The sequence below is a fragment of the Pseudophryne corroboree genome, chromosome 2, assembly GCF_028390025.1.
Source record: "Pseudophryne corroboree isolate aPseCor3 chromosome 2, aPseCor3.hap2, whole genome shotgun sequence".
Taxonomy (NCBI): Eukaryota; Metazoa; Chordata; class Amphibia; order Anura; family Myobatrachidae; genus Pseudophryne; species Pseudophryne corroboree.
In genome coordinates, this window is record NC_086445.1 from 1,004,078,271 (window position 1) to 1,004,091,407 (window position 13,137).

At 48.0% G+C, this 13,137-nt stretch overlaps 1 protein-coding gene across 3 annotated transcripts in view; it reads left to right on the plus strand.

The window, feature by feature from the left end:
• Window positions 1–13,137, plus strand: part of DYRK1A (dual specificity tyrosine phosphorylation regulated kinase 1A) — a 155,607-nt gene that overhangs the window by 45,139 nt on the left and 97,331 nt on the right. The window lies entirely within an intron of this gene.

Sequence of the window (13,137 nt, forward strand, 5' to 3'; positions counted from 1 at the left end):
ATCATGCTGTAAACTGGGTTCAGATCACAGGTTGTACAGTGTGATTGGTGTGGCTGGTATGAGTCTTACCCGGGATTCAAAATCCTTCCTTATTGTGTACGCTCGTCCGGGCACAGTATCCTAACTGAGGCTTGGAGGAGGGTCATAGGGGGAGGAGCCAGTGCACACCACCTGATCCTAAAGCTTTTACTTTTGTGCCCTGTCTCCTGCGGAGCCGCTATTCCCCATGGTCCTGACGGAGTCCCCAGCATCCACTACGGACTACGAGAAATAGATTTATTGGTAAGTAAAATCTTATTTTCTGCAGTAAATGTGTTTTTTTCCATAAATTTTTTTTTTTCAGCAACATGTTGAAGTATATTGAATTAGATGCAAACATAGGCTGCACCAGTCTGTTAGGGATATTCAATTACCCCTGCTAAGATATAGTAAAAACTCTGGATGTTTCATCCCTCTTGATGTTTCATCAGGTTTTGTGTTCGGGCTTTTTGATTTAATCGGCCAATAAAAAGTGCATTTTCACCCGAAAACACACAGGTTCAGTGAAACCTCTGTGTTTACGTGTAAAATAGCCCCGTTTTTTTGGATGAAAACCGGGCCGTTATCGGGGATTTTTGCAGGTGAAACAATCCCTGATAAGCTGTGGAACGCGCCGGCTTATCGCCGCTAATTAATCGCCGCTAATTAAAATAATGCCAACAGCATGTCCAGGTAATTGAATATCCCTTTGTGTGTGTGATACTGGTGCTGCGCTGCAGTACTTAGGACCTAATTCAGATCTGATGGCAGCAGCAAATTTGTTACATAATGGGAAAAACCATGTGTTTCTGCAGGTGGGGCAGATGTAACGTGCAGAGAGTTAGATTTGGGTGGGTTATTTTGTTTCTGTGCAGGGTAAATACTGGCTGCTTTATTTTTACACTGCAGTTTAGATTTCAGATTGAACACACCCCACCCAAATCTAACTCTCTCTGCATGTTGCATCTGCCCCACCTGCAGTGCTCATGGTTTTGCCCAACTGCTAACAAATTTGCTGCTGCGATCAGATCTGAATTAGGCCTTTATTCCTTTTGGATTTTTCTATCACGGTCGGGTTGACATTATTTTACTGTTCCGGAGCTAATGATGCTGTTTTGCTTGACGTGTGAGCATACCTGGATGTTTGGTAGATGCTGGGTACTGGTAATTATACATTAGTGGTACCCGTTCCCATAATGCTACATTCCTCTTACATGCTATAGTGCCAGTGTGAGAAAACCAGTATTGTCTTCCTTCCCCTATCATCAGCATTAATTACACAATACATATTCTTGGATGAGAAATTTCCCTTGTTTTAGACCTACAAAAGTAGGGTTGGATGGAGCCTCTAACCAGAAGTGGGCAATTGTTTCAGATGGGGGGGGGGGGGGGGGGGAAGGGGGGTGGCTACCTGGCATCGCCTGGAGAACTGTGGAGGGCTTCCCGCAAGGTATTGTTTGTGCAGTATCTCCTTCCCTGCGCACTGCCTGAGAGCTCACTCGCATCTGAGATCCACGCTCTGGGCCATTGTATGCTGGGAGGGTTCCGGTAGTGCCCAGCCCAGATATGGTAGGGGAGTACCAAAGGCCGGCGGGTCATTGGCATTCTTTGTGACAAGTTCCGGAGTGCTTGGCGGCTGTTTGGAGTGGCGGGGGATGACGGACCAGCAACTATTGCAGCTCGTGGACTGCGTTTTGCACAACTTGGCTGTGACCTTTAAGTATTTAGAGCTGGACAGCTCCTTGGCTACTAAGAACCAGAGAATAACCACAATGATGTGTTTGTGTATACCTATATGTATGTATCTATCTATTGCTTGCTTCTGAAATCTAGCACAGTAAAATCCTCAATTAAAATAAACCCTGCATAAGGCAGCAGCATAGTGACAGTGCAGCTGCCACGCGCAGAAATAGAAGTCCCCTCCCTCACTGTAGCTATAGCAATACCTGTTTTGTTGCCTTGGTTTTGAGGATGCTTTTATAGCAGATTAACTCACAGAAAACTTTAGGAAATGTCATTACTAAATCGGGGATCGCTGTCTCTTCTATGGCAGACACTCACAGCTCTGTGTGATTGAAGGCACTTTACACTAATGGTTAGGTTTGGGAGTGTAACTGCAGTGATCCCTTCCCCGCTGTAGCGGTAGTCGCTTTAATAAAACGTTACCAAAACAATGGAAAACTTTTTCCCAATGATGTGCCCCCCCCTCCCCCACCAAGAGCACCATGTTGAATATTTTTGCTTAACCTACAAAACGTTGGGCCTGATTCAGACCTGATCACACCTCTACGAATTTGCAGAGGTTTACGATCGGATAGTCGCCGCCCAGACAGAGTGAATTACCGCCCCGTGCAAGTCTGCGTACGCCGCGTGAAAAGCTTTGTAAACGCCGGTCAGCTGCAAATCCGTTCGCAACTCGCTCACCATCGAATGATTTTTCCAGTCTGTGCGTAGCCTAGGACTTATTCCTACAGTGCAAAAGAAACAGGCTGATCGGGGCCGGAGCTGACGTCACACACCCTCCCTGAAAACGCTTGGTAATGCCTGTGTTTTTCCAGGCACTCCCAGAAAGCGGACAGTTTCCACCCCCCAAACGCCCGCTTCCTGTCAATCAGCCTGCGTTCGCCTAGTGATCAAAAAAGAAGCAGGATTTTTTCGCAGTTTTGCTTCGAGCATGCGCACTATGAGCCGTATACACGTGCAGTCGTTTGATAATCGTACGCTGTGCAATTTCACACAACAGTGATCAGATCTGAAGTAGGTCCTTTATGCGGTATGCATGCAGGGCCCGTCCACACTCAGAACGCTGGGCCTTGCTGCCCTGACAGTGGCGGAAAGCTTTGATCTGGGAGCGCTAAGAGATTGTAAAGTCTAGTAGGACTTACTGGCTCCATGTCCATCATATTACTTTGGTCCCTCCACCATGTCACAACACAAAGGTTTACAGAGCTTCCCATTCACACTTTGACTTACCTGCGGCGCAGTCCAAAGCGCTGTCCGCCATTCGCTGGTCCATCCGGCATCCCGTGCTGTCAGTCACAGCATCCATTTCTTGATAGTAAGGCTTCGGCTCCTTCTCGGCCTGATAGGCCTCAGTCCACTCTGAAGCCTAGCCCGGAGTACTGCATGTTACTTCCTGATCAGCTGACTCTGCAGAGAACTCTCCAACCAGGTTGGGTTTCCTGACGTGATCCCTTCAGCCTATCACCAGAGAGCAAGGGGTATATATTCCAGCTCCAAGCACTGGGAAGCTGTCCGTGCTTTGTTGTCCTCAAGCCTGTAGAGAGCTCCTGCAATCTCCTGCTTAAAGAGACAGTGCATTACCAACTTCAGCACTTCCTGACTCCTATCTCTAGGATATCTGCAAACCTGCACCGCTGTTGATCTCCTCTCCAGGATATCTGCAAGCCTGCATCGCTGGTTATCCTATCTCCGGTATACCTGCAACGCTGGTCAATACAATCTCCAGTAAATCTGCAAGCCTGCATCACTGAGTAGCCTATCCAGCTATCCTGTACTGCTGGTTCAATTCCAGCTATTCTGAACTGCTGGTTTAATTCCAGCTATCCAGCTATCCTGTACTGTTGGTTCAATCCTAGCTTCCAGCTATCCTGTACTGCTGGTTCAATCCCAGCTTCCAGCTATCCTGTACTGCTGGTTCAATCCCAGCTATCCTGTACTGTTGATTCAATCCTAGCTTCCAGCTATCCTGTACTGTTGGTTCAATCCTAGCTTCCAGCTATCCTGTACTGTTGGTTCAATCCTAGCTTCCAGCTATCCTGTACTGCTGGTTCAATCCCAGTTTCCAGCTATCCTGTACTGCTAGTTCAATCCCAGCTATCCTGTACTGTTGGTTCAATCCTAGCTTCCAGCTATCCTGTACTGCTGGTTCAATCCCAGCTATCCTGTACTGTTGGTTCAATCCTAGCTTCCAGCTATCCTGTACTGTTGGTTCAATCCTAGCTTCCAGCTATCCTGTACTGCTGGTTCAATCCCAGTTTCCAGCTATCCTGTACTGCTAGTTCAATCCCAGCTATCCTGTACTGTTGGTTCAATCCTAGCTTCCAGCTATCCTGTACTGCTGGTTCAATCCCAGCTATCCTGTACTGCTGGTTCAATCCCAGCTATCCTGTACTGTTGGTTCAATCCTAGCTTCCAGCTATCCTGTACTGTTTGTTCAATCCTAGCTTCCAGCTATCCTGTACTGCTGGTTCAATCCCAGCTTCCAGCTATCCTGTACTGCTGGTTCAATCCCAGCTATCCTGTACTGCTGGTTCAATCCCAGCTTCCAGCTATCCTGAACTGCTGGTTCAGTCCCAGCTTCCAGCTATCAATTTCTACCACAAGTGTCACTCAACTATCATTGCACCAGTGTTCTAGTTCCCCGTAGTTGTACAAACACCTGTGGCCAGCCATAGACTTAGCCGAAACTGCCACGCCTGTATGAGCAGGTCATATATCAAGCCCGCTCTATTCCGTCCTCGTGACTCCAGCTAACTAGCTAATAGACCTCGTCCAGTTCCACAAGTACCAACAACCGTGACACACCAGCTGTGCCTGAGTCCGCCATTATGCTGGGAGTAGGAAGTATTTTTGTGGATACAGTGCATCCGGAAAGTATTCACAGTGCTTCACTTTTTCCACATTTTGTTATGTTACAGCCTTATTCCAAAATAGAATAAATTCATTTGTTTCCCTCCAAAATTCTCCACACAATACCCCATAATGACAACGTGAAAAAAAGTTTTTTGAGATTTTTACAAATTTATTAAAAAAAAAAAGCTGAGAAATTTCATGTAAATAAGTATTCACAGCCTTTGCTCAGCCTTAGCATCGATACACAGCCATTTTCAGATCTCTCCAGAGATGTTCAATCGGATTCAAGTCTGGGCTCTGGCTGGGCCACTCAAGGACATTCACAGAGTTGTCCTGAAGCCACTCCTTTGTTATCTTGGCTGTGTGCTTATGGTTGTTGTCCTGCTGAGAGATGAACCGTCGCCCATTTCTGAGGTCGAGCGCTCTGGAGCAGGTTTTCATCCAGGATGTCTCTGTACATTGCTGCATTCATCTTTTCCCTCTATCCCGACTAGGCTCCCAGTTCCTGCCCCTGAAAAGCATCCCCACAGCATGATGCCACCAATACCATGCTTCACTGTAGAGATGGTGTTGGCCTGGTGATGAACGGTGCCTGGTTACCTCCAAACATGATGCTTGGCATTCACGCCAAAGAGTTCAATCTTCGTCTCATCAGAGTATTTTTTGTTTCTCATGATCTGAGAGTCCTTCAGGTGCATTTTGGCGAACTCCAGGAGGGCTGCCATGTGCTTTTAACTAAGGAGTGGCTTCCGTCTGGCCACTCTACCATACAGGCCTGATTGGTGGATTGCTACAGAGATGGTTGTCCTTCTGGAAGGTTCTCCTTTCTCCACAGAGGAATGCTGTAGTTCTGACAGAGTGACCTCCCTGACTAGGGCCATTCTCACCCAATCACTCAGTTTAGATAGCCGGCCAGCTTTAGGAAGAGTCCTGGTGGTTCCGAACTTCTTCCATTTACGGATGATGGAGGCCACTGTGCTCACTGGACCTTCAAAGCAGCAGATATTGGTGGTCATTCCGAGTTGTTCGCTAGTTGCCGATTTTCTCTATATTGCGATTAGTCGCTTACTGCGCATGCGCAAGGTTCGCAGAGCGCATGCGCTTAGTTATTTTAAACAAAAGTAAGGTATTTTACTCACGGCATAACGAGGATTTTTCATCGTTCTGGTGATCGGAGTGTGATTGACAGGAAGTGGGTGTTTCTGGGCGGAAACTGGCTGTTTTCTGGGCGTGTGCGAAAAAACGCTGGCGTTTCTGGGAAAAATGCGGGAGTGTCTGAAGAAACGGGGGAGTGTCTGGGCGAACGCTGGGTGTGTTTGTGACGTCAACCCAGGAACGAAACTGACTGAACTGATCGCAATTGCTGTGTAAGTCAGGAGCTACTCAGAAACTGCTAAGAATTTTCTATTCGCAATTCTGCTAATCTTTCGTTCGCAATTCTGCTATGCTAAGATTCACTCCCAGAGGGCGGCGGCTTAGCGTGTGCAATGCTGCTAAAAGCAGCTAGCGAACAACTCGGAATGAGGGCCATTATTCTGTACCCTTCCCCAGATTTGTGCCTCAAGACAATCCTGTCTCGGAGGTCTACAGACAATTCCTTTGACTTCCTGCTTGGTTTGTGCTCAGACATGCCCTGTCAAGTGTGGGACCTTTATATAGACAGCTGTGTGCCTTTCCAAATCATGTCCAATCAACTGAATTTACCAAAGGTGGACTCCAATTAAGCTGTAGGAACATCTCAAAGATGATCAGTGGAAACAGGATACACCTAAGCTCAATTTTGTGAATACTGATACCCCTTTTCCACTAACGAGCACGGGTCGCAGCCGGGAGCCTGACACGGTAGCTGCCCCCTGCTTCGACCCGTGCTCGGTCCCTTTCCCATTAGCAGTCACAACCCGGCAAATGCCGGGTTGGTGACGCTTCTAGTGACACGGCAGGGGCGGCGCAGGGAGATCACATGATCTCCCAGCGCCGCCTTCCCTATGCACTGTGAACGGGAGCCGTGTCACCTCGACACGGCTCCCGTTCACACTAGACAGCTAGCCGGGTTGAACACGTGTTCAACCCGGCTAGCTACCAGGGTAGGATTCCCGGATCACTTGATCCGGGTTTACCCTTTTCCACTTGCAAAAAACAGGGGTAAATGCGCGCCCCCGTGCATTTACCCGTGTTTTTTGAGCTAGTGGAAAAGGGGTATTATTTACATGTGATTTCTTAGTTTTTTATTTTTAATACGTTTGCAAAAATCTCAAACTTTTTTCACGTTGTCATTATGGGGTATTATGTGTAGAATTTTGAGGGAAAAAATGAATTTATTCCCTCCAGCGGCCATGGCTGATCAATGTGAAAATAGAGTGCATCCAGAAAGTATTCACAGCGCTTCACTTTTTCCACACTTTGTTATGCTACGTAGCATAAGAAAATATGGAAAAAGTGAAGCGCTGTGTATGCTTTCCGGATGCACTCTATTTTTACGTTGATCAGCCATGGCTGCGCAAAAATAATCTGCGGCCTGTTATGTCAGTACATTGGTTAACTCCTAAAACTGTTCTTTCACACCTGTGCTGGGGTGGAATGTTATCACTAAGTGCTACTGAAACCCTGTGTAAGATCTCTCTCCCACACTGGGCTTGTGGGTACATGGCATGATAACGGGCGCATGTCGTTTTTTTTTAATGCATTTCCCGTGTGCTTCTCATGTACTTTTGCCAATTAATCCTATTGTAACGGTAGCATGCACGGGAGATGCGGCTGTCTTCTTCCAAACTTTTAAACAGTGCGGCCTACAGACCCTCGTATTCTGAATGCACATGGCTGGTTCTAGTGGCGGAAAAGTACTTTAGAAACAACTAATATAGCAGAGAAGTATCTCTTTCCAGCCCTGGAGTTTGATGGTTCTAGAAGCCCCAATGCGTTATACTAATGTTCTATAATGGCTTCATCCTTGCATTGAAGACTTAGTGCGTTCTATTATTTCAGAGTGAGACAATAGCTTAATTGAAAAGTAATTCTTTATGATCTGATCTTCTTAACATAGTTTCCCAAGCTCTGCCATTACAGTGCAGGTCTTAAGGATATCCAAGTTTGTGCACAGGTAACTTAATTGGTACAGTCAATGTGATTTAACCATCTGGACTTAAGTATGGATATCCTTAAAACCTGGACTGTAATGGTGGCGTCTGGGAAACTTAAAGTATAAAGAGAAGCGCGTGTTAACTAGACACTGAAAAGTGATATATATAGCTAGATATATATATATATATATATATATATATATATATATATATATATATATATAGCCCTAGCATATACAGTTGCGCTTTACAATATATGTCTATATGCCTTCACTGATACAAGAAAAGTAATTTCTCTGACGTCCTAGTGGATGCTGGGAACTCCGTAAGGACCATGGGGAATAGCGGCTCCGCAGGAGACTGGGCACAAAAGTAAAGCTTTAGGACTACCTGGTGTGCACTGGCTCCTCCCCCTATGACCCTCCTCCAAGCCTCAGTTAGATTTTTGTGCCCGAACGAGAAGGGTGCACACTAGGGGCTCTCCTGAGCTGCTTAGTGAAAAGTTTAGTTTTAGGTTTTTTATTTTCAGTGAGACCTGCTGGCAACAGGCTCACTGCATCGAGGGACTAAGGGGAGAAGAAGCGAACTCACCTGCGTGCAGAGTGGATTGGGCTTCTTAGGCTACTGGACACCATTAGCTCCAGAGGGATCGAACACAGGCCCAGCCATGGAGTCCGGTCCCAGAGCCGCGCCGCCGGCCCCCTTACAGAGCCAGAAAGCAGAAGAGGTCCGGAAAATCGGCGGCAGAAGACATCCTGTCTTCACCAAGGTAGCGCACAGCACTGCAGCTGTGCGCCATTGCTCCTCAGCACACTTCACACTTCGGTCACTGAGGGTGCAGGGCGCTAGGGGGGGGGCGCCCTGAGCAGCAATAAAAACACCTTGGCTGGCGAAAATACATCACATATAGCCCCCAGGGCTATATGGATGAATTTCTCTATCGTCCTAGTGGATGCTGGGGTTCCTGAAAGGACCATGGGGAATAGCGGCTCCGCAGGAGACAGGGCACAAAAAGTAAAGCTTTTCCGATCAGGTGGTGTGCACTGGCTCCTCCCCCTATGACCCTCCTCCAGACTCCAGTTAGATTTTTGTGCCCGGCCGAGAAGGGTGCAATCTAGGTGGCTCTCCTAAAGAGCTGCTTAGAGAAAGTTTAGCTAGGTTTTTTATGTTACAGTGATTCCTGCTGGCAACAGGATCACTGCAGCGAGGGACTGAGGGGAGAAGGAGTCAACTCACCTGCGTGCAGGATGGATTGGCTTCTTGGCTACTGGACATCAAGCTCCAGAGGGACGATCACAGGTACAGCCTGGATGGTCACCGGAGCCGCGCCGCCGGCCCCCTTGCAGATGCTGAAGACAGAAGAGGTCCAGAATCGGCGGCTGAAGACTCCTGCAGTCTTCTAAAGGTAGCGCACAGCACTGCAGCTGTGCGCCATTTTCCTCTCAGCACACTTCACACGGCAGTCACTGAGGGTGCAGGGCGCTGGGAGGGGGGCGCCCTGGGAGGCAAAATGAGTACCTATAAAGGCTAAAAATACCTCACATATAGCCCTAGAGGCTATATGGAGATATTTAACCCCTGCCTGATTTCTCAAAATAGCGGGAGACGAGCCCGCCGGAAAAGGGGCGGGGCCTATCTCCTCAGCACACGGCGCCATTTCCTCTCACAGCTCCGCTGGTCAGGACGGCTCCCAGGTCTCTCCCCTGCACTGCACTACAGAAACAGGGTAAAACAGAGAGGGGGGGCAAATTTATGGCGATATTTTTATATAACAAAGCAGCTATAGGGGAGCACTTATTATAAGGCTATCCCTGATATATATATAGCGCTTTTGGTGTGTGCTGGCAAACTCTCCCTCTGTCTCCCCAAAGGGCTAGTGGGTCCTGTCTTCATTAGGAGCATTCCCTGTGTGTCTGCTGTGTGTCGGTACGTGTGTGTCGACATGTATGAGGACGATATTGGTGTGGAGGCGGAGCAATTGCCAAATAGGGGGATGTCACCTCCTAGGGGGTCGACACCAGAATGGATGCCTTTATTTATGGAACTACGGGATAGTGTCAACACGCTAAAGCAGTCGTTTGACGACATGAGACGGCCGGACAATCAATTAGTGCCTGTCCAGGCGACTCAAACACCGTCAGGGGCTGTGAAACGCCCTTTGCCTCAGTCGGTCGACACAGACCCAGACACAGGCGATGACTCCAGTGGTGACGGTGACGAATCAACCGTATTTTCCAGTAGGGCCACACGTTATATGATTTTGGCAATGAAGGAGGCGTTACATTTAGCTGATACTACAGGTACCACTAAACAGGGTATTATGTGGGGTATGAAAAAACTACCTATAGTTTTTCCTGAATCAGAAGAACTAAATGACGTGTGTAATGAAGCGTGGGTTGCCCCTGATAAAAAGCTGATAATTTCAAAGAAATTATTGGCATTATACCCTTTCCCGCCAGAGGTTAGGGAGCGCTGGGAAACACCTCCTAGGGTGGACAAGGCGCTAACACGCTTATCTAAACAAGTGGCGTTACCCTCTCCTGAGACGGCCGCACTTAAAGATCCATCAGATAGGAGGATGGAAAATATCCAAAAAAGTATATACACACATGCAGGTGTTATACTACGACCAGCTGTAGCAACTGCCTGGATGGGCAGTGCGGGGGTAGTTTGGTCAGAATCCCTGATTGAAAATATTGATACCCTGGACAGGGACAATATTTTACTGTCGTTAGAACAAATAAAGGATGCATTTCTTTATATGCGTGATGCACAGAGGGATATATGCACACTGGCATCACGGGTAAGTGCTATGTCCATTTCGGCCAGAAGACCTTTATGGACGCGACAGTGGACAGGCGATGCGGATTCAAAACGGCATATGGAAGTTTTGCCGTATAAGGGGGAGGAGTTATTTGGAGTCGGTCTATCAGATTTGGTGGCCACGGCTACAGCCGGGAAATCCACCTTTCTACCTCAAGTCACTCCCCAACAGAAAAAGGCACCGACTTTTCAACCGCAGCCCTTTCGTTCCTTTAAAAATAAGAGAGCAAAGGGCTATTCATATTTGCCACGAGGCAAAGGTCGAGGGAAGAGACAGCAACACGCAGCTCCTTCCCAGGATCAGAAGCCCTCCCCGGCTTCTACAAAAGCCTCAGCATGACGCTGGGGCTTCTCAAGCGGACTCGGGGACGGTGGGCGGTCGTCTCAAAAATTACAGCGCGCAGTGGGCTCACTCGCAAGTAGATCCCTGGATCCTGCAGATAATATCTCAGGGATACAGGTTGGAATTAGAGACAGATCCACCTCGCCGTTTCCTGAGGTCTGCTTTACCAACGTCCCCCTCCGAAAGGGAGACGGTGTTGGAAGCCATTCACAAGCTGTACTCTCAGCAGGTGATAGTCAAGGTACCTCTTCTGCAACAAGGGAAGGGGTATTATTCCACTCTTTTTGTGGTACCGAAGCCGGATGGCTCGGTAAGGCCTATTCTAAATCTGAAGTCCTTGAACCTGTACATAAAGAAGTTCAAGTTCAAAATGGAGTCACTCAGAGCAGTGATAGCGAACCTGGAAGAGGGGGACTTTATGGTATCCTTGGACATCAAGGATGCGTATCTCCACGTTCCAATTTACCCCTCACACCAGGGGTACCTCAGGTTCGTTGTACAAAACTGTCACTATCAGTTTCAGACGCTGCCGTTCGGATTGTCCACGGCACCTCGGATCTTTACAAAGGTAATGGCCGAGATGATGATTCTTCTTCGAAGAAAAGGCGTATTAATTATCCCATACTTGGACGATCTCCTAATAAGGGCGAGGTCCAGAGAACAGCTAGAGATGGGATTAGCACTGTCTCAAGAAGTGCTAAAACAGCACGGGTGGATTCTGAATATTCCAAAATCCCAGTTAATGCCGACAACTCGTCTGCTGTTCCTAGGGATGATTCTGGACACGGTTCAGAAAAAGGTTTTTCTCCCGGAGGAAAAAGCCAAGGAGTTATCCGAGCTTGTCAGGAACCTCCTAAAACCAGGAAAGGTGTCTGTACATCAATGCACAAGAGTCCTGGGAAAAATGGTGGCTTCTTACGAAGCGATTCCATTCGGCAGATTCCACGCAAGAATTTTCCAAAGGGATCTGTTGGACAAATGGTCAGGGTCGCATCTTCAGATGCACCTACGGATAACCCTGTCTCCAAGGACAAGGGTGTCTCTTCTGTGGTGGTTGCAGAGTGCTCATCTATTGGAGGGCCGCAGATTCGGCATACAGGATTGGATCCTGGTGACCACGGACGCCAGCCTGAGAGGCTGGGGAGCAGTCACACAAGGAAGAAACTTCCAGGGAGTATGGACGAGCCTGGAAACGTCTCTTCACATAAACATTCTGGAACTAAGAGCAATATACAATGCTCTAAACCAGGCAGAACCTCTGCTTCAGGGAAAACCGGTATTGATCCAGTCGGACAACATCACGGCAGTCGCCCATGTGAACAGACAGGGCGGCACAAGAAGCAGGAGGGCAATGGCAGAAGCTGCAAGGATTCTTCGCTGGGCAGAGAATCATGTGATAGCACTGTCAGCAGTGTTCATCCCGGGAGTGGACAACTGGGAAGCAGACTTCCTCAGCAGACACGATCTTCACCCGGGAGAGTGGGGACTTCATCCAGAAGTCTTCCACATGCTGGTAACCCGTTGGGAAAGACCAATGGTGGACATGATGGCGTCTCGCCTCAACAAAAAACTGGACAGGTATTGCGCCAGGTCAAGAGATCCGCAGGCAATAGCTGTGGACGCGCTGGTAACGCCTTGGGTGTACCAGTCGGTGTATGTGTTTCCTCCTCTGCCTCTCATACCAAAAGTATTGAGAATTATACGGCAAAGAGGCGTAAGAACGATACTAGTGGTTCCGAATTGGCCAAGGAGGACTTGGTACCCGGAACTTCAAGAGATGATCACGGAAGATCCGTGGCCTCTACCTCTAAGGAGGGACTTGCTTCAGCAGGGTCCCTGTCTGTTTCAAGACTTACCGCGGCTGCGTTTGACGGCATGGCGGTTGAACGCCGGATCCTAAAGGAAAGAGGCATGCCGGAAGAAGTCATTCCTACTTTGATTAAAGCAAGGAAGGAAGTAACCGTGCAACATTATCACCGAATTTGGCGAAAATATGTTGCGTGGTGCGAAGATCGGAGTGCTCCGACGGAGGAATTTCAACTGGGTCGATTCCTACATTTCCTGCAATCAGGATTGTCAATGGGTCTCAAATTGGGATCTATTAAGGTTCAAATTTCGGCCCTGTCGATTTTCTTTCAAAAAGAATTGGCTTCAGTCCCTGAAGTCCAGACCTTTGTTAAGGGAGTGCTGCATATACAGCCTCCTGTGGTGCCTCCAGTGGCACCGTGGGATCTAAATGTGGTTTTGGACTTCCTAAAATCTCATTGGTTTGAACCACTA